Raw genomic sequence first — 27,908 nt, 5'->3', positions numbered from 1 at the left:
GAGGCACTAGCTAACATGTTGATGTTACATTGGAGAAGCCTGGAGGCTTGTGAGGATGTAAATCAAACAGTAGAGACAACAGTAGACAAAACAAAACAAAACAAAACAAACAAACAAACAAACAAAACAGACAAGGCCAGATAAAATTTTCCAGACAGCATTGCAACTGAAACTGGCAACAGAATTTACCTTGTCTTTTTCTGCATCCTTGGTAGAGACACAACTGATATTTCCCATTGGAGCTGCATCATGTCTTAGGTTTCATAAAGGATGGAGGTGGATGGAGGTGGATGGAGGTTGATTCTGACTTGCATAGACTGTGTGGAAGAAAAACAAACCATCCTGAACATGTTTCATTATATTCAACTCATTCACACTCTCGGGTTCCTTACCAGGGACAGAGTGTTTTTCATGTGCCTCGGGTGACCCTTGAGGACAAGAGGGAGTTCTGATCCTGTCTCTTGAGGAAGGTTTACAGGGCCCTGGTTCAGGTATTTTTATAGCTAATCAAGCAGCTGTGAACAGCTCAGGTCTCAACTCGCTAGAAAGTATGTTAGGGGTGTGTTTCATCCCTCAGAGAGCCCAGCACATGATCTCTGTACAAGCTACATCCTAGGGAGTGCTATGTCTGTCAGCACGTATAAGGCGTCTTTCCTTCTCTATCAGAGACACGTGTTGCCCAGCTCACTATGTGGAAATGACTGCCGATTTCATGCATGTCCTGAGAAACTTGAAGAACATTACAACATCCTCACTCAGGCTGACCTGAAAGCCCTGTGGTGCCCTCACTGCATCTTCTTCAACACATAACAAGTAAAAGACAAAACGTGTTTTAGAAGTCAGCTCATACTGGTCATATCATCTTTCCACATGGTGGAGGAGGAAGGTGAGGTCCCAGAGGACCCCAGTTTGGAGAAGATGGGGGTGGTCCAAAGCCCATGGGTTGTGATTAAAGTCAGCCCACGGGGTATGACATGGAGGGCACTTCTGGGAAAGGAGGAAATATCCTGGAAACCACATGGATGGACCTGAAGGACAGAAATTAAACTTTTGAGATTTGGTAGGGTAAAAGGTGAAAAATCCAACCCCAGCACCAACACTAACATACCTGAACCCCTATGAAGCCGGAATGGTACCTGTCTCCTTCCCCTCCACCTGGTTTCAACAGGGCAGGATCAGTGCCACTAAAATCCATGGTTCCCATTTTGTCCCACCTAGAACTTCTAGGAGTTGGAGGAGACAAAGCAGTGCCTTGCTGGCAGCATGGTACTAGCTGTGTCTGCAAATGTGGGGAAGGAAGTGGCTAGTCTTAAAGGATCAGAGGGATAATTCCAGCCTACTAAAGAAAGTCTATTCCACACACACAGTCTTTTATTTCCAGGACTACTCTCCACCCAGCCCTTCACCATCTCAACAGCTCCGTCTTGGCATAGTAAGAGCTGAAACGATGGGGAAGAATTTTGTTTCCATACTATTCATTTACATCTTTAATCCATTTCAAGTTAATTCTTGGAGTGGTATAACATAAGGTGCTAAGCTTTATTCTTATACACGTGTATATCCAATTTTCCCAGCCCCAGTTATTCAGGAGACTACCCTTGTCCACTGTGTATTCTTGACTCCCTTGTCAAATACTAGTTGACTGTGCATGCAAGGGTTTAGTTTGGGCTCTCAATTTCTGTTCCATTGTCTTGTGTGTGTGCTTATGCCAGTGACATAACTGATTTCTTTGTGTTAGAATGCAGCTTGAAATTGAGAAGTGTGATGCCTCCTGTTTTGTTCTTTCTTGGCATTGGCTACTTGGGTTTTTTTTTTTTTTTTTTTTTTTTTTTTTTTTTTTTTTTTTTTTTGTGGTTCCAAATACATTTGAGGATATGTGTTTCTAATTGCATAAAAATTGCATCGGAGTCTTGATAAAGATTGCACTGAATCTCTAGATGGCTTTGGGTAATATGGACATTGTATCTATATTAATTCCTGCAAAAGATGGACGTGGGATGGCTTTTCACTGACTTGTGTGTTCTCCTGTTTCTTTCATACAAATTGAATTTCTTCCATTTCAGTATGCGGGTGTTATAGTTTTCTGTAGAGAGATCTTTCACTTCCTTGGCTAAATTTATTCCTATACAGTTTATTGTTTTTGATGCTATTGTAAATGGATTGTTTTCTTTTCTTCTTAGATAATTTGGTTACTGTATAGGAAAGCTACAGAATTTGATATGGTGACTTTCTAGTTTGGAACTTTAATGCATTTCTTGATTAGATATTAACAAGTTCTTTTACACTGAATTATTTCATTCTTTTACCTTATTAAAAAATCATGAGGGGCGCCTGGGTGGCGCAGTCGGTTAAGCGTCCGACTTCAGCCAGGTCACAATCTCGCGGTCCGTGAGTTCGAGCCCCGCGTCAGGCTCTGGGCTGATGGCTCGGAGCCTGGAGCCTGTTTCCGATTCTGTGTCTCCCCCTCTCTCTGCCCCTCCCCCGTTCATGCTCTGTCTCTCTCTGTCCCAAAAATAAATAAAAAACGTTGAAAAAAATTTTAAAAAAATCATGTTATTTGGGAATAGCTGATACAGTATGTTACATTAGTTTCAGATGAACAACATAGTGATTGGACAAGTGTATACATTCTGATAAGCTAACACAGGTGTAGCTACAATCTGTCACCATGCATCACTATTCTAGTACCATTCTCAATGTTCCCTATGCTATATCCTCTATCTGTAATTTATTATTCCATAACCAGAAGCCTGCATCAACCAATCCCCTACACATACCTAGGGCATCCTTGTCTTGTTCCTTATCTTAGAGGACAATCTTTCACAATTTCACTATAGAGTATGATGTTAGATATGGGCTTCACATACATGGCCTTTCTTATGTTGAGATATGTTCCCTCTACAGGGAATTTTTAAAGAGTATTTTAGCACAAATGGATACCAAATTTTCTCAGAACTTTTTTTGTGTGTCTATTGACATCGTCACAGGGGTTTTCTTTTTAATTTTGAAAATGTATGGGGCGCCTGGGTGGCTCAGTTGGTTGAGCGTCCAACTTTGATTCACATCATGATCTCATGGTCTATGGGTTCGAGCCCCGCATCAGGCTCTGTGCTGACAGCTCAGAGCCTGGAGCCTGCTTCGGATTCTGTGTCTCACTCTCTCTCTGCCCGCCCCTGATCATTCTCTCTCTCTCTCTCTCTCTCTCTCTCTCACTGTCAAAAATAAATAAACATTAAGAAAAATTTAAAAAATGTGTTTATTTTGTTTAGTTTAAATTTATTTATGTATTTCTTTAGTATTTATTTTTTCAAGTTTTTATTTAAATTCCAGTTGGTTAACATACAGTGTAATGTTAGTTTCAGGTATACAATGTAGTCATCCATCACTTACATACAACACCCAGTGTTCCTCACTTCTAGCGCCCTCCTTAGCCCATGACCCATTTAACCCATCCCCCTGCCCACCTCCCTTCTAGTAATCCTGCGTTTGCTATTTATAGTTAAGATTCTGGTTTCTGGTTGATTTTTCTTTCATTCAAGGATGTGAGGAGTCACATTTATTGATTTGTATTTCTGAAACATACTTCCTTTACAGGGAAAAAAACCCTACATCACCGTCAATGATCCTTTTTATGTGATGCTGAATTTGGTTTGCCTGTATATCACTGGTATTATTCATCTATATTCATCATGGTAATACTGGCCTATAGTTTTCTGTTCAGGTAGTATCCTTTTCTGGTTTCCTGCCAGGGTAATTCCAGTCTCATGAAATGAGTTTATGGTGTTCATTCCTTTTGAATCAGTGAGAGGACTGCTGTTATTTCTTCTACAAACGTTTGGTCACATTCACCAGTGAATCTACCTGGTCCTTTTCTTCCCTGAGAGAATTTCAATTACTGTTTCAATTTACTTACTTTGGTTATCTTCTTGTATTGATGCAGTCTTCTTTAATGGGTCAGTGCAAACCTTCTATTTCTTCCTGATACAATCTTGGTAGGTTGTGTGTTTCTAAGAACCTATCCATTTCTTCTAGTTAGGCGATTTGCTGGCATCTAATTTGGCCATGGTCGCCTCTTTGTCTCCTTTATGTTTCTTTGGTATCAGGTGTAATGTCTTCTCTTTTATTTATAATTATTTTGAGTTGGGTCATCTCTCTGTCTTAGCATAGTCTATGTATAATCTTGAAAATTTTGTTTCACTCTTCAGAAAACCCACTTTTGGTCTTCTTCATATTTTCTATTGTTTTCATGGTCTCAGTTTCATTGGTTTCCACTCTCATATGAATTACTTCCTCCCTTTTGAGAACATTGGACACTGGTAGATTGTTTTTTTTTTTTTTTTTCTAGTTCTTTTAAGTTAAAGGTAGGTTGTTCATTTGAGTCCCAAAGCTATCCTCCATGGATGCAAAACCAGTGACTCATCAGAGAACCTTCAATAGGTCTCTCCTGCCCTATTTCTCATTCTCCAAACTCTGAGAAATGGAACCAGAAAATTTATTTGAAGACACAATAGATGAAAACTTCCTTAATGCGGGGAATGAAACAGATCCAGAAGCAGGAGGCAAAGATCCCCCAAAATATTCAACAGAAGCAGATCCACATCAAGTCATCTAGTAATTAAAATGCAAAATGCTGTGATAAAGAAAAAAATTTAACAGCAGGAAAACAAAAGATGACAATTACCTACAAGAGAAACCCCATAAGGTTATCACTGGATATTTTTCAGAAGAAACTTTGAAACTGTAAGTGAGCAGCACGGTATGGTAAAGGTGCTGAATGGATAGCATCTGCAGCCAAAGAGAGTCTATCCACAACACTATCATTCAGATGGAAGGAGAGATCAAGAGGTTCCCAAATAAATACTCAGGGAGTTCACAACCAACAAACCACCCCTGCAAGAAATGTTAAAGCGGACTCTTTAAGTGGAAAAGAAACACCTAAAGTGACAGTATTAAAGTGCGAAACGCAAAGGCAATAAAAATGAGTATATCTGTAAAACATCAGCCAAAGTATTCGCGATATGAAAGGTTTTGAAATATGACACTACATATCTACAACACGGGGAGGAGAGGAGTAAAGAACTGGTTCAAACTTAAACAACTATCAACTATAGACTTCTATATGCACAAGTGGTTAGGTACAAATCTAATAATAACCACAAATCAAACACCACCAATACATATGCAGACTATAAAGACAAGGAATTTCAACTGTGGTACTAAAGAAACCCAGCAAACCATAAAAAAGAGAAAGAGGAGAAAGGATCAGAAAGGTTCAGAAACAACAATCATCAAGTAATAAAAGGACAAGTATATGCCTATCATTACTTTGAAGGAAACAGAATAAATGCTCAAATCAAAGGCACAGGGTGACAGATAGGGGCCCCTGGATGGCTCAATCACTTGAGATTTCGACTCTTGATTTTGGATCAGGCTATGATGCCAGGATCATCTGATTAAGCCCCAATTGGGCTCTGCACTCAGCATGGAACTTGCTTAAGATTCATCCTCACTCTCATTCTCTCTTTTTGTCTCTATCTTCCCCCATTCCCCCCACCCCGCCCTCCCATCCCTGAGCTCTCTCTCCTCATAATAAAAGGCACTGGGTGAGAGAATGAATGAAATATAGGACCTATCTATCCTCTACCTATAAGAGAGTAATTATAGAAGTAAATTATCAAAAGAAAACAGCAGTAGCCATACCTATATCAGACAATAGATTTAAAAATAAAACACTAACAAGAGAGAAAGAAGGACACTATAATGATAAAAGGTATAATCCAATGAAAGATACAACAAGTGTAAACATATATGTGCTCAAACTGAGAGCATCCAATACACAAAACACTGAAAACCTAAAGAATTGATACTCATACAATCATAGAAGGGCACTTTAACACCGCAAAGACATCAAGGGAGATATCATTCCATCAGAAAATATACATTTGTATATTTTCTAATAACAGCATACACATGGGTTCCAGAATTGATGAAGAAATTCTCGACACGGAACGTGGAATATTACTATGTCATTTACAAAGCTCGACGGCAGCGGCATGAGAGGATACCTGAAGCCTACTCTAAGGGTGGCAATTACATTTGTCTAGCCTTGGAACACATAGAATAATCCTGACCAGCACACAAACTTGTGACTCCACTCAGCCCTTTGGGAAGACACCTGCTCTGCTCTGGGGTAACTACCTGGAGCATCCAGGGACCTAACCCTAAACCAAATGGTTACCCTAACCAGAATACTCACCCTACACCTAACCCTATATATCATAGTGGCACTACAACAGATGCACATCGGAGCATGTGCCCACATTTCAGCCTTACATGGAATTCAAAACACTGATGTCGCTTTGATCCTGGCGACTTCCCTGGACTGAACCATAAACCTCTCACAACACCACGTGACTGGGGTCCAGAGGTGGTAAAGGGTCACTCGGAATGGAACCTGGAACCTCACCATGTCACTTCCCAGGCCCGGCTGCAGCTGCCCAAAAGGATTCCTGAGGCTTACCCTACCATGGGGCCATAGATTTGTGTGAAATTGGAAGCCAGAGAGTGATGTTGACCGACACCCCCCAGTGCCCTCAACTGAGACCTTCGGGGAGACCACTACACTGATGTGGGTTCAGCGCCTGGAACCTCCTGGGACCTAACCCTAATCCTAACCCAACCCCTAATTGGAATCCTCCACCGAAGTCTAAGCCAACATCGAACCCTAACCCTATACTTGAGCCCCACCGTTGCATACGCCCTCACTTCAGACCTCGAGGGAGATCATGAGTCTCGGATCGAGTGGTCCTGGCCACGTCCCTGGACCGAACACTAACCCTAGCTAAACATGGAGACCCAATACCCCAGTCTGACAACACCACGTGCCAGGGGTCCAGAAGCGATGCAGGCTCACTCGGCATGGAACCTGAAACCTCAACATGTCATTTCCCAACCTGGCTACAGCTGCCTGAGAGGATTCCTGAGGCCTCCCAGAATAGGGGACCAGAGAGGTTGTGGTCTTGGAAGCCAAAGATGATCCTGAACGGCACCCTCCCATGTGCCCTAAACACAGACCTCCGGGGAGTACACTGCACTGCTGAGGGGTCACCACCACATCCTCCTAGGAACAAACCCTAACCCTATCCCTTCCCGTAACTGGAACACTCCACCAAAACCGAAGCTGACCATGAAACGAAACCCTAGACTTGAGCCGCACCATCGCATGGGCCTTCACTTCGGCCCTTGAGGAAGATCACAAGACTAGAGTCGCTTCTGCCCTGGCGACGTCCTTGGAAAGCTCTCTCCCCATGGGGACATAATAACAAAGTCTGACGATACCACGCGCCTGGGTTCCAGAAGCGGTGCACGGTCACTCGGCATGGAATCTGGAAGGTCACCATGTCGTTTCCCAGGCCCGGCAGCCGGTGCCCGAGAGGACTCTTAAGCCTCCCCTACCAGAGGCCCATAGAGTTGTGTGGCCTTGGAAGCCAGACACTGATCCTGAACAGCACCCTCAATGTGCCCTCAACTCAGCCCTTCAGGCACACCACTGCACTGCTGGGGGTTTGGCGCCTGGAGCCTCCTGGGACCTAACCCTAACCCTAAGCCTAACCCTAACCGCAACCCTCCACCGAAACTTAAGCCGACCTCAAAACCTAACCTTACACTTGAGCCGCACCATCGCATGGGCCCTCACTTCAGCCCTCGAGGGAGATCATGAGACTGGAGTAGCTTCGTCCCTGGCGACGTACCTGGACAGAATCATAACCCTAGCTAAGACTCTCTCCCCATGGGTCCCAACCCAATATCTGAAAACACCACGTGCCTGGGGTCCATAAGCGGTGCAGGCTCACTTGGCATGGAACCTGGAAGCTCACCATGTCGATTCCTAGGCCGGGACCACCTGCCTGAGAGATTCCTGAGGCCTCCCCGACCAGGGGCCCAAAGAGTTGTGTGGCCTTGGAAGCCAGAGACTGATGCTGACTGGCACACTCCCTTGTGCCATCAACTCAGCCCTTTGGGTAGAACACTGCACTGCTGTGGGTTCAGCGACTGGAGCCTCCTGGAACCTGACCCTAACCCTAACCCTACTCCTCAACGAAACTCTCCACCAAAACCTAAGCCACCCTCGAAACGTCCCCCTACACTTGAATGCACCAAGGCGTGAGCCCTCACTTAAGCCCTCGAGGGAGATCATGAAACTGGAATCGCTTCTTCCCTGGACACGACCCTGGACTGATCCCTAACCCTATCTTAGGCTCTCTTCCCATGGGGACCCAAAACCAAAATTTGAAACCACGTGCCTGGGGTCCAGAAGCGGGGCATGGTCACTCGACATGGAACCTGGAAGCTCACTTTGTTGTTTCCCAGCCGCGACAGAAGGTGCCCGAGAGGATTCCTGAGGCCTCCTCGACGAGGGACCCATCGACCTGTGTAGCCCTGTGTGGTCCCCATGGGGACCCAATTCCAACGTCTGACAACACCACACGACTGGGGTCCAGAAGCAGTGCAGGCTGACTCGGCATGGAACCTGGAATCTCACCATGTCTTATCCTAGGCCCTGGTCAGCTGCCCGAGAAGATTCCTGAGGCCTCCCCGACCAGGGGCCCAATGACGTGTGTGGCCTTGGCAAAGACTGATGCTGACAGGCACCCTCCATTGTGCCGACAACTCAGCCCTTCGGGGAGTCCTCTGCCCTGCTGTGGGTTCGGTGCCTGGAGCCTCCTGGGACCTAACCCAAACCCTAACCGTACCACAGACTGGACCCTTCTACCGAAACCTAAGACAGCCTGGAAACCTACCCCTACAGTTGAGCCACAACATTGCATGGGCCCTCACTTCAGCCCTGGATGGAGATCATGAGACCAGAGTCTCTTCGGCTCTGACGTTGTCCCTGGACCGAACCCTAACCCTAGCTAAGGCTGTCTCCCCATGGAGAACCAATAACAAAGTCTGACAACACCATGCGCCTGGGGTCCAGAAGCAGTGCAGGCTCACTCCGCATGAACCTGGAGCTCACCATGTCGTTTACCAGGCCCGACTGCAGATGCCCGAGAGGAATCCTGAGGCCTTGCTGACCAGGGGCCCATCGACATGTGTGGCCTTGGCAGCCAAAGACTGATCCTGACTGGCACCCTCATGTGTGCCCTCAAATCAGCCCTTTGGGGAGACCACTGCCCTGCTGTGGGTTCGGCGCATGGAACTCCTGGGAACTACCCCTAACCCTAAACCTACACTGAATAGGAAACCTCCACTGAAACCTGAGCCAGCCTCGAACGGTAACCCTACATTTCAGCCGCCACATCGCATGGGCCCTAACTTCAGCCCTCGAGGGAGATCACGAAAATGGAGTCGTTTCGGCCGTGGCGAGGTCCCTGGACCAAACCCTAACCATAGCTAAGGCTCTCTCCCCATGGGGAACCGACACCTAAGTCTGACAACACCACACGCCTGGGGTCCTGAAGCAGTGCAGGCTCACATGGCATGGAACCTGGAAGCTCATAATGTCGTTTCCCAGGCCCGACTGCAGCTGTCTGAGAGGATTCCTGAGGCCTCCCCAACCAGGGGCCCATCGACATGTGTGGCCTTGGCAGTCAAAGAATGATCCTGACCAGCACTTTACCTTGTGCTCTCAACTCTGCCATTTGGGAAGAACACTGCACTGCTCTGGTTTCATCACCTGGAGCCTCCTGGGATCTAACCCTAACCCTAACCCTACCCTGAACCGGAATCCTCCACTGAAATCTAAGCCGGCCTAGAACCTAACCCTACACTTGAGCCACCCCGTCACATGGGCCCTCACTTCAGCCCTCGAGGGACATCATGAGACAGGAGTTGCTTTGGCTCTGGTGACGTCCCTGGACTGAACCCTAACCCTAGCTAAGACTCTCTCCCCATTGAGACCCAACCAAAGTGTGACAACATCACGCGCCTGGGGTCAGGGAGCGGTGCAGCCTCACTCAGCATGGAACTTAGTAGCTCACGATGTTGTTTTCCAGGCCAGGCTGAAGCTGCCCGAGAGAATTCCTGAGGCCTCACCGAGCTGGGGTCCATCGACTTGTGTGGCCTTGGCAGCCAACGACTGATCCGGACCAGCACCCTCCCTTGTGCCCTCAACAGAGCCCTTCGGGGAAACCACTGCCCTGCTGTGGGTTCAGCACAAGGAACCTACTGGGCTGTAACCCTATCCCTACCCCAAACCGGACCCCACCCCTGAAACCTAAGCCGGCCTCGAACCCTAACCCCACACTTGAGCCACCACGTCACATCGGCCCTCACTTCCGCCCTCGAGGGATACCACAAGACTGGAGTCGCTTCGGCCCTGGCAACGTCCCTGGACCGATCCCTAAATCTAGCTAAGGCTCTCTCCCCATGGGGACCATTTACCAAAGTCTGACAACACCACGCGCCTGGTGTCCAGAAGCAGTGCAGGCTCACTCAGCATGGAACCTGGCAGCTCACCATTTCGTTTCCCAGGCCCGACTGAGCATCTGCCCGAGAGGATTCCTGAGGCCTCCCCGATCAGGGGCCCATCGACGTGTGTGGCTTTGGCAGCCAAAGACTGATCCTGACCAGCACCCTCCCTTGTGCCCTCAAATCAGCCCTTCGGGGAGACCATTGCCCTGCTGAGGGTTCGGCGCCTGGAGACTCCTGGGACCTAACCCTAACCATAACCCTGCCCTGAAACGGAGCCTCCACTGAAACCTAAGCCGGCCTTGACCCCTAACCCTACACTTGAGCTGCCCCATTGCCTGGGCCCTCCTTTCAGCCCTCGAGGGAGATTGAGAGCCTGGAGCCGCTTCAGGCTTGGTGACGTCCTTGGACCAAACCCTAACCCTAGCTAAGGCTCTTACCCCATGGGTACCCAATACCAAAGTCTGACAACACCACTGCCCGGGATCCAGAAGCGGTGCAAGTTCACTCGGCATGGAAGCTGGAAGCTCAGCATGTCAATTCCCAGGCCCGGCTGCAGCTGCCTGAGAGTTTTCCTGAGTCCATCCCGACCAGGGGCCAATCGAGTTGTTTGACCTTGGGAGACAAAGACTGATACTGACCGGCACCCTCCCATGTGCCCTCAACTCAGCCCTTAAGGGAGACCACTGCTCTGCTGTGAGTTCAGTGCCTGGAGCCTCCTGGGACCTAACCCTAACCCTACCCTGAACTGAAACCGTCTTCCAAAACCTAAGCCTGCCTCGATCCCTAACCCTACACTTGAGCCGCCCCGTCTCATGGGCCCTCCTTTCAGCCCTTGAGGGAGATCGAGAGCCTGGAGTCGCTTCGGGCTTGGCGACGACCCTGGACCGAACCCATACCCTACCTAATGCTCTCTCACCATGGGGACCCAATACCATATTCTGACAACACCACGCACCAGGGGTCCAGAAGCAGTGCAGCCTCACTCGGCGTGGAACCTGGGAGCTCACCATGTCGTTTCCCAGTCCCGGCTCTACCTACGCGAGAGGATTCCCAAGGCCTCCCTGACCAGGGGCCCATCGACCTGTGTGGCCTTGGCAGCCAAAGACTGATCCTGACCGGCACCCACCCTTGTGCCCACAACTCAGCCCTATGGGGAGACCATTGCCCTGCTGTGAGTTCAGAGCCTGGAGCCTCCTGGGACTTAACACTAACCCTAACCCTTCCCCAAAACGGAGCTGCAAACGAAACCTAAGCCGGCCTCCAACACTAACCCTACATTTGAGCTGCCCTGTCGCATGGGCCCTCACTTCAGATCTCGAGGGAGAACCCGAGACTGGAATCGCTTAGGCCCTGGTGACATCCCTTGACCGAAACATAACCCTAGCTCAGGCTCTCTCCCCATGGGGACCCAATACCAAAGTCTGACAACACCATACACCTGGGGTTTAGAAGTGGTACAGGCTCATTTGGCATGGAATATGGAAACTCACCATGTCATTTCTCAGGCCTGCCTGCAGCTTCCCGAGAGGATTCAGGAGAACTCCCCACCCAGGGGCCCATCGAGTTGTGTGGCCTTGATAGACAAAGACTGTTCCTGACCGGCACCCTCCCTTGTGCCCTCAAATAAGCCCCTTGGGGAGACCTCTGCCCTGCTGTGGTTTCAGCGCCTTGAGTCTCCTGGGACCTAAACATAACTCTAACCCCACCCTGAACCAGAACCCTCCACCAAAACTTAAGCTGGCCTGGAACCCTAATCCTACACTTGAGTCACCTGGGCCCTCACTTCAGCCCTCGAGGGAGATCACAAGACAGGAGTCGCTTCGGCCCTGGCGACTTCCCTGGACCGAGCTCTAAACCTTCCTAAGGGTTTCTGCCCATAGGAACCCAAAACCAAAGTGACAACACCTCGTGCCTGGGGTCCAGAAACGGTGCAAGGTCACTCGGCATGGAACCTGAAGCTCACTATGTAATTTCCCAGGCCTGGTTGCAGCTGTCCGAGATGATTCCTGAGGCCTCCCCGACAATGGGCCAAGAGATTTATGTGGCCGTGGAAGCCAGAGACTGATGCTGACCGGCACCCTCCCTTGTGCCCTGAACTCCGACCTTCAGGGAGCCCACTGCACTGCTGCCAGTTTGGCGCCTGTAGCCTCCTGGGACCTAACTATTCTCCTAAATGGAACCCTCTACCGAAACCTAAGCTGGCCTCGAACCCTAACCCTACACGTGACCGCACCATCGCATGGGCCCTCACTTAAGCCCTCCAGGGAAATCACAAGACCGGAGTCGCTTCGGCCCTGGCGACGTCCCTTGAGAGATCCCTAACCCTAGCTAAGGCTGTATCCCCATGGGGACCCAATACCAAAGTCTGAAACACCACGCGACTGTGATCCAGAAGCAGTGCTGGGTCATTAGGCATGGAACCTGGTAGCTCACCATGTCGCTTCCCTGGCCCGGATGCTGTTGCCCCAGAAGACTCTTGAGGCCTCCCCGACCAGGGGCCCAGAAAGCTGTGTGGCCTCTGAAGCCAGAGACTGATGCTGACCGGCACCCTCCCTTGTGTCCCCAATCAGCCCATTGTGGAGACCACTGCACCCCTGTGGGTAAGGCGCCTGGAGTTTCCTAGGACCTAACCCTAACCCTAACAATACCCCTAACCACAACCCTCCACCGAAACCTAAGCCGTCCTCGAACCCTAACCCTACACTTGAGCTGCACCGTCGCATGGGCCCTCACTTCAGCCCTCGAGGGAGATCACGAGACTGGAGTGGCTTCGGCCCTGGTGACGTCCCTGGACATAACACTAACCCTAGCTAAGGCTCTCTCCCCAAGAGGACCCAATACCAGAGTCTGACAACACCACGCGCCTGGTGTCCAGTAGCGATGCAAGGTCACTCGGCATGGAACCTCGATGCTCACCATGTCATTTCAGAGGCCCAGATGCAGCTGCCCGAGAGGATTCCTGAGACATCCTCGTCCAGGGGCTCAGTGAGTTGTGTGGTCATGGAAAGCAGACTGATGCAGATGGGCACCCTCCCTTGTGCCCTTAACTCAGCCCATCGTGGAGACCACTGCACCCCTGCAGGTTAGGTGCCTGGAACCTCCTGGGACCTAACCCTAAAACTAACCTTACCACTAACACCAACCCTCCACCGAAACCTAAGCCGGCCTTGAACATAAACCCTACACTTGAGCTGCACCGACGCATGGGTCCTCACTTCAGCTCTCGAGGGAATCACAAGACTAGAGTCACTTCAGCCCTGGAGATGCCCCTGGACCAAACCCTAACCCTAGATAAGTCTCTCTCCCAATGGGGACCCAATACCAATATCTGACAACACCACATGCCTGGGGACCAGAAATGGTGCAGGGTCACTCAGCATGGAACCTAGAAGCTCACCATGTCCTTTCCCATGCCCGCCTGCAGATGCCCGAGAGGATTCCTGACGCCTCCACGACCAGGGGCCCATAGAGTTTGGTGGCCTTGGATTCCAGAGACTGATGCTGACCGGCACCCTCCAGTGTGCCCTCAACTCATCCCTTCGGGGAGACCACTAAACCACTGTGGGTTGGGCGCCTGGAGACTGCTGGGACCTAACCCTAACCATAACCATAACCCTCCACCGACACCTAAGCTGGCCTCGAACTCTAACTCTACACTTGAGATGCACCATCGCATGGATCCTCAGTTCAGTCCTAGAGGGAGATCACAAGACTGGAGTCGCTTCATCCCTGGCGACGTCCCTGGATGGAACCATATCCCTAGCTAAGTTATCTCCCCATGCGGACGCAATTCCAAACTCTGACAACACCACGCGCCTGGAGTCCAGAAGCGGTGCAGGGTCACTCGGCATGGAACCTGAAAAAGCTCACCATGTCGTTTCCCAGGACTGGCTGAAATTGCCCGGGAGAATTCCTGAGGCCTCCCCGACCAGGGGCGCATAGAGTTGTGTGGCCTTGGAAGGCAGAGACTCATGCTGAACTGCACCCTCCCTTGTGCGCTAAACTCAGCCCTTCGGGGAGACCACTGCACTGCTGTGATTTCGGCAACTGGAGCCTCCTGGGACCTAACCCTAACCCTAACCCTACCCCTAATCGGATCCCTCCACTGAAACCTATGCTGGACTCGAAACCTAATTGTACTCTTGAGCCACACCATCGTATGGGCCCTCACTTCAGGCCTCAAAGTAGATAACGAGACTGGAGTCACTTCGTCCCTAGCGACAGCACTGGACCGAACCCTAACTCTAGCTAAGGCTCTCTCCCGATGGGGACCCAATGCCAAAGTCTGACAACACCACGCGCCTGGGGTTGAGAAGCGGTGCAGGGTCACTAGGCATGGAACTGAAAACTCACCATGTCGTTTCCCATGCTCGGCTGCAGATGCCCCAGAGGATTCCTGAGGCCTCCCCTACCAGGGGCCCATAGATTTTTGTGGCCTTGAAGCCAGATACTGATCCTGACAGGCACCCTCACTTGTGCCCTCAACTGAGCCCTTCAGGCAGACCATGGCACTGCTGTGCCTTCGGAGGCTGAAGCTTCATGGGACTTAAACCTAAACCTAATCCTAATCGGAAACCTCCACTGAAACCTAAGCCAGCCTCGAACCCTAAACCTACACTTGAGCTGCACCGTCACATGGGCCCTCACTTCAGCCCTCAATGGAGATCACGAGACTGGAGCGATTCGGCCCTGGCGACGTCCCTGGACTGATCCCTAACCCTAGCTAAGGCTCTCTCCCCATGGGGACCAAATACCAAAGTCTGACAACACCACGCGCCTGGGGTCCAGAAATGGTACAGGGTCACACCCGACCTTGTGTGGCCTCCCCGACCAGGGGCCCATAGATTCCAGGGCCTTGGAAGCCAGAAACTGATACTGGCCTGCTCCCTCCCTTGTGCCCTCATCTCAGCTCTTCGGGGAGACCACTTCACTGTTTTGGTTTCGGTGCCTGGAGCCTCCTGGGATCTAACCCTAACCCTAACCCTACCCCTAACCGGAACCCTCCACTGAAACCTACACTGGCATCGAACCCTAACCCTACACTTGAGCTGCCCAGTCGCATGGTCCCACACTTCAGCCCTCGAAGGAGATCACGAGACTGGAGTCGCTTCGGCCCTGGCAATTCCCTGGACCGAACCCTAACCATAGCTAAGGCCCCCCCCCCCCCGGATTGGGACCCAATACCAAAGTCTGACAACACCACGTGCCTGGGGTCCAGAATCGGTGCGGGGCACTCGGCATGGAATCTGGAAGCTCACCATGTCATTTCCCAGTTCCGGCTGCAGCTGCCCGAGGGGATTCCTGAGGCCTCCCTGACCAGGGGCTCAACGAGTTGTGTGCCCTGGAAGCCAGAGACTGATGCTGACTGGCACCTTCCCTTGTGTCTTCAACTCAGCCCTTCGGGGAGAACACTGCACACCTGTGGGTTCGACGCCTGTAGCCCCCTGGGACCTAACCCTATCCCTAACCCTTCCCCTAACCAGAACCCTCCACCGAAACCTAAGCTGGCTTCGATCCCTAACTCTACACTTTAGCCGCACCATCACATGGGTCCTCACTTCAGCCCTCAAGGGAGATCATGAGACTGCAGTCGCTTCAGCCCTGGCGACGTCCGTTACAGCCCTAACCCTAGCGAAGTCTCTCTCCCCATGGGGCCCAAACCAAAATCGGACAACACCATGTGCCTGTGGTTCAGAATCATTGCGGGGTCACTCAGCATGAAACCTGGGAGCACCCATGTCGTTTCACGGCCCAGCTGCAGCTGAGAGAATTCCTGAGCCCTCCCCGACCAGGGGCCCAGGGAGTTGTGTGGCCTTTGAAGCCAAACACTGATCCTGACCCGCACCCTCCCTTGGGCCCTCAACTTAGCCCTTCGAGGAGTCCACTGCACTGCTGTGGGTTCAGCTCCTGGAGCCTCCTGGACCTAACTCTAAATCTAACCCTACCCCTAACCGGGATCCTCCACTGAAACCTAAGCCAGCCTGGAACAGTACTCCTACACTTGAGTCGCACTATCTTATGGGACCTCACGTCAGCCCACGAAGGAGATCACGAAACTGGAGTCCCTTTGGCCATGGCGAAGTCCCTGGCCCAAACCTTAACTCTAGCTAAGGCTCTCTCCCTATGGGGCGCGAATACCAACGTCTGAGAACAACACGCACCTTAGGTCCAGAAGCGTTGCAGGGTCACTCTGCTTGGAACCTGGAATTTCACCATGTCGTTTCACAGGCCCGGCTGCAGCTGCTCCAGAGAATTCCTGAGTCCTTCCCGACCTGTGGTCCATAGAATTTGTGGCCTTTGAATCCAAATTCTATTCTGACCGGCACCCTCCTTTGTGCCCTCCACTCAGCCCTTCGGGGATACAACTGCAGTGCTCTGGCTTCAGCACTTGGAGCCTCCTGGGTCCTTACCCTAACCGTAAATCTAACCACAATGGTCAGTGGAAACCTAACCCTTTCTGAGAGATTATCCTACACTTGACCCTCCCCGTCGCTTGGGCCCTCACTTCAACTCTTGAGGGATATAACGAGTTTGGATTTACTTTCCCCCTGGGACGACCCTGGACTGAACTTCAAACCTAGCTAATACTCTCTCCCAATGGGGATCCAATACCAGAATCTGACAACACCACGTGCCTTGTCTCAGAAGAGATGAGGGATCATTGGACTAGATCCTGGTACATTAGCATGTCGTTTCCAAGGCCTGGCTGCAGCTGCCTGAGAGTTTTCCTGATGCCTACCCAACTAGTGGCCCATACAGCTGACTGGTCTTGGAAACCAAAGACTAATATTGACCAGCACCTTCCATTTTGCTTTCAACTCAGGTCTTTGGGGAGACAACTGCACTGCTGTGGTTTTAGCCCCTTGAGTCTCCTGGGAAATAAACCTAACCCTAACTCTAAGCTTATTCCTCAACCAAACCCTATTGTATAAACGAAGGTCATGAGACTGGAGTTGCTTCAGCCTTGGTGAAGTGCCTGGATCGAATCCTTAGCAATATTAAGGCTCTCTCCCAATCGGGACCCAATTCCAATGTCTGACAACAGCACGTACATGGGTTCGAGTATCAGTACAGAAATACTCGGCATGGAACGTGGAACATCACCATGTCATTTCAAAAGTGCACCTGCAGCTGCACGAGATGATACCTGAGGCCTCCCTGAAGGGTTGACCATATTTTGTCTGGTCTTGGAACCCACGCCTATTCCTAACTCGCACCCTCCCTGTGTACTCCACTCAGCCCTTCGGGCAGAAAATTGCTCTCCTGTGGGGTCAGTGCCTGGAGCCTCCTCGGACATAACCCTAACCCTAACCTTAACCCTTACCATAAACCTCAACCTACACCTAACCCTATCTGTCACAGTAACTCTACAGCAGACCCGCATATGCCCTCACTTCAGCCCTCCATGTAATTCACGACACTTGTGTCATTTCAGCCATGGTGATGTCCCAGGTCGAAATCTAACCCTAGCTACGGCTGTCTCCCCATGGGAACCCAATTTCACAGTCTGACAACAGCACACACACGGGTTCCTAAATCGGTGCAGAAATACTCAGCATGGAACCTGAAATATCACCATGCCATTTCCAAACCACGACTGCATCTACAAGAAAGTATTTCTGAGGCCTACTCAAAAGGTGTGCCTTAGAGTTGGCTGGTCTTGGTACCCAAAGATTAATCCTGACTGGACTCTCCATTGTGTACTCCACTCAGCCCTTCAGGGACGCAAGTGCACTGTTGGGGTTTCAGTGCCTGAAACCTTCTGGGACCTAACCCCAATCCTAACCCTTACCCTAACCATAACCATCAACCTACCCCTAAACCTATCTCATTAAAAAGAACAACAACAGAATCATAGCGTCCCAATGATAAAGAGAGAGAAAAGGGGTAGAAGTGTTAAGTTAGCAAATCATAGCAGATAATTTTTCTTACCTGGGAAAAGGCACAGACATTAAAATCCAGGAAGCACAGAAGTCTCTCATTAGATTCAAGAAAAACCCACAAGTAAAAGAAATATTACATTCCAAGTCAGAGAATACTCAGGCAAGGAAAGAATCATGAAAGCAGCAAGGGAAAAAAGTCCTCAACAAACAGTGGAAGACAGATCAGATTAGCAGCACACCTATTAACGGAGACTTGGCAGGGCAGAAAAGAGTGGCAAGGTATACTCAGTGTGCTGAATCAGAAAACTATGCAGCTAAGAATTCCTTATCCAGCAAATCTGTCATTCAATATAGAAGGACAGATTAAAAGTTTCCCAGAAAAACAAAACTTAAAGGAGTTCGCGACCACTAAACAAGTCCTCAAGGAATTTTCAGGGGGACTCTCTGAGGAATAAGAGATGTAAAAAAGAAAAAAAACACAAAAAGTACCAAAGACTGGATAGCACAAAAACACCACCACAAAATCCAACTCTACAAGACACATAATGACAAAAATCTCATATCTTTGAGTACTCACTCTAAACGTCAGTGGAATAAATGCTCCAATCAAAAGACATAGGGTAACAGAGTGGGGAAAAAAAGAAGATCCATCTATATGCTGTTTACAAGATACCCACATGAGACCTAAAGACACCTTCAGATTGAAAGTAAGGGTATGGAGAACTATCTATCATGCTAATGGTAGCCAAAGAAAGCCAGAGCAACCATACTCATATGAGACAATCTAGACTTTAAAAAAAAGACTGATACAAGAGATGAAGAAGGATGTTGCATCATAATTGAGGGGGCCTATCCACCAACAAGACTTAACAATTGTAAACATTTATGCTCCCAATGTGAGAGCACCCAAAAATATAAATCAATTAATCACAAATATAAAGAAGATCATTGATAGTAAAACCATAATAGTATGGGACTTCAACACCCCACTATAACAACAGAAAGATCATTTAAACAGAAAATCAACAGACAATGGATTTGAGTGAGACACTGGACCAGATGGACTTAACAGATATTCAGAACATTTCTTCCTAAAGCAGCAGAATATACATTCTTCTCCAGGGCACATGGAACGTCTGCAGAATAGATATCATACTGGAAACAAATCAGCCCTCAAGAAGTTCAAAAAGTTCGAGATCATGCCATGTGTATTATCAGACCACAATGCTATGAAACTCAAAATCAACCACAAGAAAAAATTTGGAAAGAAAACAAATACTTGGAGACTAAAGAACATACTACTAAAGAATGAATGGTGGAATGCAAGCTGGTGCAGCCACTCTGTAAAAACAGTATGGAGGTTCCTCAAAAAACTAAAAACAGAACTACTCTACGACCCAACAATTGCACTGTTAGGCATTTATCCAAGGGATACAGGTGTGGTGATTCAAAGGGACACATGCACCACCCCCATGAGTATAGCAGCACTATCAAAAGTAGCTAAAGTATGGAAAGAGCCTAAATGTCCATCAATGGATAAATGGATAAAGAAGAAGTGGTACATATATACAAAGGTGTGTTACTCGGCAATCAAAAAGACTGAAATCTTGCCATTTGCAACTATATGGATCGAACTGTAGTGTATTATGTTAAGTGTAATTAGTCAGTCAGAGAAAGACAGAAACCATATGTCTTCACTCACATGAGGACTTTAAGAGACAAAACATATAAACATAAGGGAAGGGAAACAAAAATAAAATAAAAACAGTGAGGGGTCAAAACAGAATTAACTCATAACTATGTAGAACAGACAGAGGGTTACTGTACGGGATGTGGGAGGGGGTTGGGCTCAATGGGTAAGGGGCATTAAGGAATCTACTCATGAAATCATTGTTGCACTATATGCTAACTAATTTGGATGTAAAATTTAAAAAATAAAAAATAAAATTAAAAAAAAAAAGGAATGAATGGGTGAACCAAGAAGTTAAAGAGAAAATTTAAAAGTACATGGAAGGCAATGAAACTGATAACACCACACCCCAAAACCTCTGGGATTCAGCAAAGGTAGTCATAAGAGGAAGTTTATAGCAATCCAGGCCTTCGAAAAGAAGTAAGAAGGTCTCAGATACACAACCTAACCTTATACCTTAAAGAGCTGGAAAAAGAACAACAACAACAACAACAACAACAACAACAACAACAACAACAAAAACCAGCAGAAGGCAAGAAATGATAAAGATTACATCAAAAATCAATGCTATCAAAACTGAAAACAAAACAAAAACACACACAGAAAAAACAACAACATATAACCCCACACAAAACAAACTAACAAACAGTAGAACAGATCAATGAAACCAGAAGCTGTTTCTTTGAAATAATTAATAAAATTGATAAACCCTTAGCCAGTTGGATCAAAAAGAAAAAGGAAAGGACCCAAATAAATAAAATCAAGAATGAAAGAGGAGAGATCACAATCAACACAGCAGAAATACGAACAATGATAAGAGAATATTATCAGCAAATATATGCCAATAAAATCAGCAATCTGGAAGAAACGGACAAGTTTCTACAAATATATAAACTACCAAAACTGAAAAAGGAATAAATAGAAAACTTGAACAGACCCATAACCAGCAAAGACATTGAATTAGTAATCAAACATATCCCAAAAAACAAGAGCCCAGGTCCAGATGGCTTTCCAGGGGTATTCTACCAAACATTTAAGGAAGAGTTAACACCTATGCTCTTGAAGCTGTCCCCAAAAAAGAAATGGAAGGAAAACTTCCCAACATTTTCTCTGAACCTAGTATTACCTTGATTCCAAAACCAGAAAAGGACTCACTAAAAAGGAGAAGTATAGACAAATTTTCATGATGAACATGGACACAAAAATCTCCCACAAGATATGAACCAACCAGATCCAACAATACATTTAAACGTTATTCACCAAGACCAAAAGGGATTCATACCTGGAATTTAAAGCTGGTTCAATATCCGCAAAACAATGTGACTTATCACATCAATAAAGGAAAGGACAAGAACCACATGATCCTCTCAATAGATGCAGAGAAATCATTTGACAAAATACAGCATCCTTTCTTGATAAAAAGCCTCAAGAAAGTAGGGATAGAAGGATCATACCTCGAGATCATAAAAGGCATATGTGAAAGACCCAACTCTAAGATCATCCTCAATGGAGCAAAACTGAGAGCTTCCCTACTAAGGTCAGGAACAAGACAAGGATGTCCACTCTCATCACTGGTATTCAACATAATATGGGAAGTCTTAGCCTCAGCAATCAGACAACACAAAGAAATAAAAGGCATCCAAATGGTTCAGGAGGATGTCGATCTTTCACTCTTCGTAGATGGCATGAAATTCTATGTGGAAATATAAAATAGTGCACCAAAAAACTGCTAGAAATAATACATGAATTCAGCAAAGTGGCAGGATATAACATCAATGCACAGAAATCAGTTGCATTCCTATGCACTAACAATGAAGCAACAGAAAGAGAAAACAGAGAATCGATCCCATTAACAATTGCACCAAAAACCATAAAATACCTAGGAATATATCTAACCAAAGAGGTGAAAAATCTATACACTGAAAACTACAGAAAGCTTATGAAAGAAACTGCCAATGACAAACACACAAAAAGGAAAAATATTGCATGCTCCTGGATAGGAAGAACAATTATTGTTAAAATGTCAATAGTACCCAGAGCAATGTATATACTCAACACAATACCTATCAAAATAACACCAGCATTCTTCACAGAGCTACAACAAAGAATCCTACAATATGTATGGAACCAGAAAAGACCCTGAATAGCCAAAGCTATCTTGAAAAGGAAAACCAAAGTAGGAGGCATCAGAATCCTGGACTTCAAGCTGTATTACAAAGTTGTAATCACCAAGACAGTATGGTCCTGGCACAAGAACAGACACTCAGATCAATGGAAGAGAATATAAACACAGAAATGGACCCACAGACGTGTGGCCAACTAATCTTTGACAAGGAAGGAAAGAATATCCAATGGGATAAAGACAGTTTCCTCAGAAAGAGTGCTGAGAAAACTGTACAGCGACATGAGAAGAATGAGTATGGACCACTTTCTCACACTCAAAATGGATGAAAGATACTCAAATGGATGAAAGACCTAAATGTAACATAGGAAACTGTCAAAACCCCTGAAGAGAAAGCTGACAGAAACCTCTTTGATGTTTGCTTCCACAATTTCTTAGTCAACGAGTCTCTGGAGGCAAGGGAAACGAAAGCAAAAATGAACTATTAGGTCCTCATTAAAATAAAACGCTTCGGAACAGAGAAGGAAACAATCGGCATAACTAAAAGGCAACTAACAGAAAGGGAGAAAATATTTGCAAACAACATATGAGATAAAGGATTAGTATTCAAAATCTATAAAGAACATATCGAACTCAACACCCAAAAAACAAGTAATCCAGTGAAGAAATGGGCAAAGACATGAGAAAACACTTCTCCAAGGATGACATCCAGATGGCCAAATGAGACATGAAAAAATGCTCAACATCACTCATTATCAGGGAAATACAAATCAAAACCACAATGAGATCACACCTCACTCCTGTGAGAATGGCTAACATTAACAACTCAGGCAACAACAGATGTTGGCAGCGAAGCGGTGAAAGAGGAACTCTTGCACTGCTGGCGGGAATGCAAAATGGTGAAGCCACTCTGGAAAACAGTAGGTAGGTTCCTCACAAAATGAAAAAGAGGACTATCCTAACCCAGCAGTAGCACTACTAGGTATTGATCCAAGAGATGCATATATGCTATTTCGAAGGGACAAGTGAACCCCAAAGTTTATAGCAGCACTATCAACAACAGCTAAAGTATGGAAAAAGCCCAAATGTCCATTGATGGATGAATGGATAAAAAGATGTGGTATATATATGTATGTATATATACATACACAATGGAGTATTAGCAACCCAAAGAATAATTGTACAACTCTCATGAAGGCAAATATACTTTTTAAAACAAAGCTCATTATGAAATAGACAATCTATGCAGAAAAATCCTAAGTTCTATTTCCAACAACCAGCTGCACCCAAAGAAAGAACAAGACTCTCTTAAATATAAATAACTGACTTTCAAAGTCTACTACGGTTTTCACCAATACAGCTCAGTCATGTTACCAAGAACACATGGTAAACTCTTACAACAAAGGCAATGACCTTTTCCTCTATATTGTAGGAAAAAATAACAGCTATTATCTTGACATTATGAATTCATTGTATAATTCAGACCTGTTACAAAAGAAACAAACTCAGTATTCTTGCTGGCTAAATTTTGCAAAGGGACAAATGCATTTATATAATCAATAAGGATAACAGAAATTGCAGCAGTAAAAAATAAAAGGATGTGATATTGTAATTCAACCTGAGGGTATAATTACTCAGATACTAAACTTAATCCCATTTCCTGGAATGTGACAGCAGCTTTACATGTACTGTTGCTTATAATATACCAGGCTGAAGTATGGCCTTTCCCCGTTCATCTTGGGGACAGTGTGGTAGATGAAAGAAAGTGGGCTTTGGAGCCCATGAGAACATAGTTATCCAAAGGACATCACTTACCAGTACTGTGATCTCAGAAACATGACGTACTCTTTCTTGAGCTTCAGATTGTGGATTTTCAAAATGAAAATAATCATACTTACCTCACCTAGATGTTGTGATGCCCATGTTAAGGATGTAATTCCAGTGCCAGCCAGGAACTTGGAGTATAGAGGTAGAGGGAAGATGCAAGCCTATACAAATAAATAAACAGAGTTATAACTTAGGCTAAGGGCAAACTGGGATTAGCACTGTGTGAGCAAATAATGGGAAAAAGGGCATAGAGAAAAAAAAACATGTAGGTAGTGACTAGGTACAACAGACAGAAAACTGTTATGGAATGCTTTTGCCCCCTAAGTCCATATATTGAAGTCCTAACTACCCATGGGACTGTACTTGGATACCATATCTTGAAAGGTAAAGTGGAGGTCGAATGAGCTCAATTGCTGGGAGGGACCCTAATCTGATAACTGGTGTCCTATAGGAAGAGAGTGGGCACCTACACACATAGAAGGAAGACCACGTGAAGACAGTGGGAAGGAGGTCGTCCACCAGTCATGAACACAGGACACCCACCCTGGCCACACCTTGATCTAAAGTGTGAGAAAATTGGGGGCGCCTGGGTCGCTCAGTCGGTTAAGCGTCCGACTTTGGCTCATGATCTCGCGGTTCATGAGTCCAAACCCCGTGTCGGGCTCTGTGATGACAGCTCAGAGCCTGGAGCCTGTTTCAGATTCTGTGTCTCCATCTCTCTCTCTGACCCTCCCCCATTCATGCTCTGTCTCTGTCTCAAAAATAAATAAACGTTAAGAAAAATAAAGTGTGAGAAAATAAATAAATCAATTTCTGTTGCTTAAGCCACCCAGTGTGGTACTTTGTGATCGTGGACCCAGCAAAGTAATATGAAATCCCAATATTACTTGCTCAGCAAATGGTGTTTGAGCCTTTGAAGGAGTTAGACACTGATCTAGGGCCCTACGGAAACAGCCCTAAACAAGCTAGTTTGGTCTTTGCACCCCATGGAGCCGACATTCTGGCAGGGACTGCAGTAGGTGACATCCAGCAAGCAAGAAAGAAAAACAGATGGTGCCAAGGGCCGGGAAGAAAAGAAAGCTAGGAAGGGATACCGGGTGTTCAGGTTGGAGAAGGAGCAGCTTTCGGTTTTAGATAGAGAGCTAGCAGAGACTCCACTGTGCAGGTGATGTCAGAGCAAAGATATGACGGAAATGATGGAGTATGCCATGTTGGTCTGTGGGAGAACATTCCTGACAGAGAGAGGAAAAGTGAGTGCAAAGACCTGAAGCAGGAATATGTGCCTGACATGCTCAGGGGGCAGGGAGGGGGCAGGTGTGGCCGCAGCCTAGTAAACAAGGGGAGGGGAATAGGAGAAGCCTTCAGGGAGGAAGCAGAGTCTGGGGAGGGTAGCACCTTTGTGGTATACTTTGGAGTCAGTAGTCTGGAGACATGAAGAGCTGGGGGCAGGGCATAAAGACTTGGAGGCCCCAGCTGCTGGTAGATAGAAGCCTGAGGCTGGCTGCAATGACACCAGAGTAAGGGTGGACTGAAAGCAGATGGGGGAGGGTGTGGGAAAAAGATGAGTACCAACCAACACAGACACTGGTGAGCAGCGGCCCGGATGGTGGGAGGAGGACGGAAGTAATTTTTAAAGAAAGGGGGTAATCAAGTGAGTCTGTAAAATGGTGCCACGTCGTCCACATACTGGGGGTTGAGACTTCACTGTGAGCTTTAGCGATGTATGTCATTCATTAAAGAGATGAGAACTAGGGACGAGTGGGAGAGGAAGCCCATTCAGACTCAGCTGACAGAGACAAGGGAAGGTCTGCAGGCACCGGCACATGCAATGCTAGGCATAGGAAGACCAAACAGGTGGTGCTGGATGGGAAGTGATTGCTCCCCATGGGCTGGGAGAAATAGCTGGAGGTGCACAGAATGGCCGGGTCCTGAGAAAACTCGCGGTGTGCAGGAGAGAGAGAAGCGGTATGGGAAGCATGTTAGCAAGACATGGATTCCTCCCTTAGGAATACGACCCAAATGTGTCAACGGGACACCAGCCAGAGCCAAGGGGATAGATGTAGCAAGGTGGGCGGCTGTGAGGTTGTTGGGAATGTGTGTGATTGGGAAACACGATAAAGATGCCCTACGTTCTCTCTGCCTGTAGAATGGGATCATGGCCAGCATTTCAATACTGATGCACACGAGAAACAGAGCATCAAGCCCTCCATAGGGACTCCCAAGTTGTCCTCTTACAGCAGACATTCCCACCTCCTTCCTGCACCCATCAACTTTGTGATGCCTGGCAATCCCTGATCTGCTAACCATTTTTATGATTGTGTCACATCGAGAGGATTATACAAATTGAATTGAAAAGCATGTGATCTTTTTAGGATTCGCTTTTCCACTCTGGGCATAATTCTCCAGAGATTCGGTCCTGCTGCAGTGTCTGTCAGCAGTGCGTGCCCTGGCACTGCTCACAGGTGTGCGCCCACCACACGGGGATAGCATGGTTTGGCTGTCTCCCTATGGAAGGACACGTTGTACTAGGCTGTTCAATGGCATTCAAAGAAAGCAAGTCCCAATAGCTGGAATCTAACTCCCATCGATGGGATCTAGTTAAGGATCTTGAGTCCTGGGTTGCCTAAGTGAGCCCTAGATGGAATGACGAGCATTCTTAGACAGGTGAAGGGAGACTTGACAAATAGGAGGCACTGTATCCATGAAAACAGTCTGGGGTGATGTGGTCACAAGCCAAGGGAGGTTGGTGGCCACCAGGAGCTACTAGACGGAAGGGGTACACTGTCCCCTGGAACCCTGGAGTCTCCACCGGGAGTAGAGCCCTGGTGACACCTTAGTCTCAGTAAAGGGATTTTGGGTTCCTGGCCTCCAGAACTCTGAGAGAACATGATTTTGTTCTCATAAGCCATCAAGATTGTGGTAAAAGAGCAGGTGTGTGCACAACAGGCCCCCCTTCCCATCTCCCTTGGACTTTGGAGTCTTCCTTCCCTGAGAAAGTCAGGGAAGTTCTGGCATTTCAACTTAGTTGACTGCAGGCAGCCATTGAGTCATTATTATGACTATTCCCCGTTCTCCAGGCAACATATTAAATTACATTTCCTGCAGGAAGAACCGTGTATCCATGTCTGGCCTATCTTATGTCACCCTCTTTGGTGTAATACTCTTCGAACCCACTCCCATACTTGTCCCCCATCTACTACCAGTGCGAAATGGTAATATCCTGCAACTCCCCTGCATGGACACCTGATCATGCGTGGACCTGATCCCACACCTCCGTTTGGAGTACACTGGAATCCCTCTATTTTCCAGGAAGTAAACACAGATGGTAGACGTGGAACATGAAGATCACTGTTCTCGGTCATGACAGTATTGTCTTAGATGAAGCCATTGAAACCTTTTCTCTAGGGGTCCTGGGGTGGGATAGGACTATTTTCCTCAGACAGGGGAGTTGCTTCTCTTGGCAACAAACACAAGATACTCACCTTATGAAGTCATACGTTTTCTGGTGTTTTTCCCTTGCTTTCAACCTCTCCTATTTCCTGCGTATACACCAGACACCCAAAACTGACCCCAGACAGGCTCTGTAACTGCCCCCCATGGCCACAGTGACAACTCCACCCGTGATCCTCCAGTGTGCTGTCCTCCATCACTCCACACCAGCACTAGTGGTAATGTGAGCAAATGTGAAATCACCTCTTACCACCAATGTCCAGTATCCACTTCTGCCATCAAGGAAGCTACTTGTATGTCTTCTACTGGAAGATCAGTCCAGTCCCAGAATTCCAGTTCTAACCTGTTTCCTGTGGCCACTCGTGGTACAAATTACCACTGGTACAGGACTGCGACAGAGGCAGACAGCACATCCAAAAGCAGTGAGTGAAGAGCAGTGCAAAGGTAAGAGAACCTCCAGGAGATGGTGGAGAGGCCAAAGCAGCCATGCTAAGCAAAGACAAGATGTTTCCACCAAGAA

The 27,908-nt window shown here is 47.3% G+C and overlaps 1 long non-coding RNA gene across 1 annotated transcript; it reads right to left on the bottom strand.

The window, feature by feature from the left end:
- Positions 1 to 189: 189 nt before the first annotated feature.
- On the bottom strand, positions 190 to 27,908 carry LOC132689676 (uncharacterized). The gene is made up of 3 exons (XR_013552984.2): positions 27,639 to 27,908; positions 24,010 to 24,099; positions 190 to 317 (listed from the first exon to the last, which is right to left on the bottom strand). It is a non-coding gene; the product is annotated as an uncharacterized LOC132689676 (long non-coding RNA).

This window comes from Panthera onca, chromosome E3, assembly GCF_046562875.1.
Source record: "Panthera onca isolate mPanOnc1 chromosome E3, mPanOnc1 haplotype 2, whole genome shotgun sequence".
NCBI classification, from domain to species: Eukaryota; Metazoa; Chordata; class Mammalia; order Carnivora; family Felidae; genus Panthera; species Panthera onca.
Note: the sequence above shows the minus strand (reverse complement) of the source record. Positions and strands in the feature narration are given on the sequence as shown.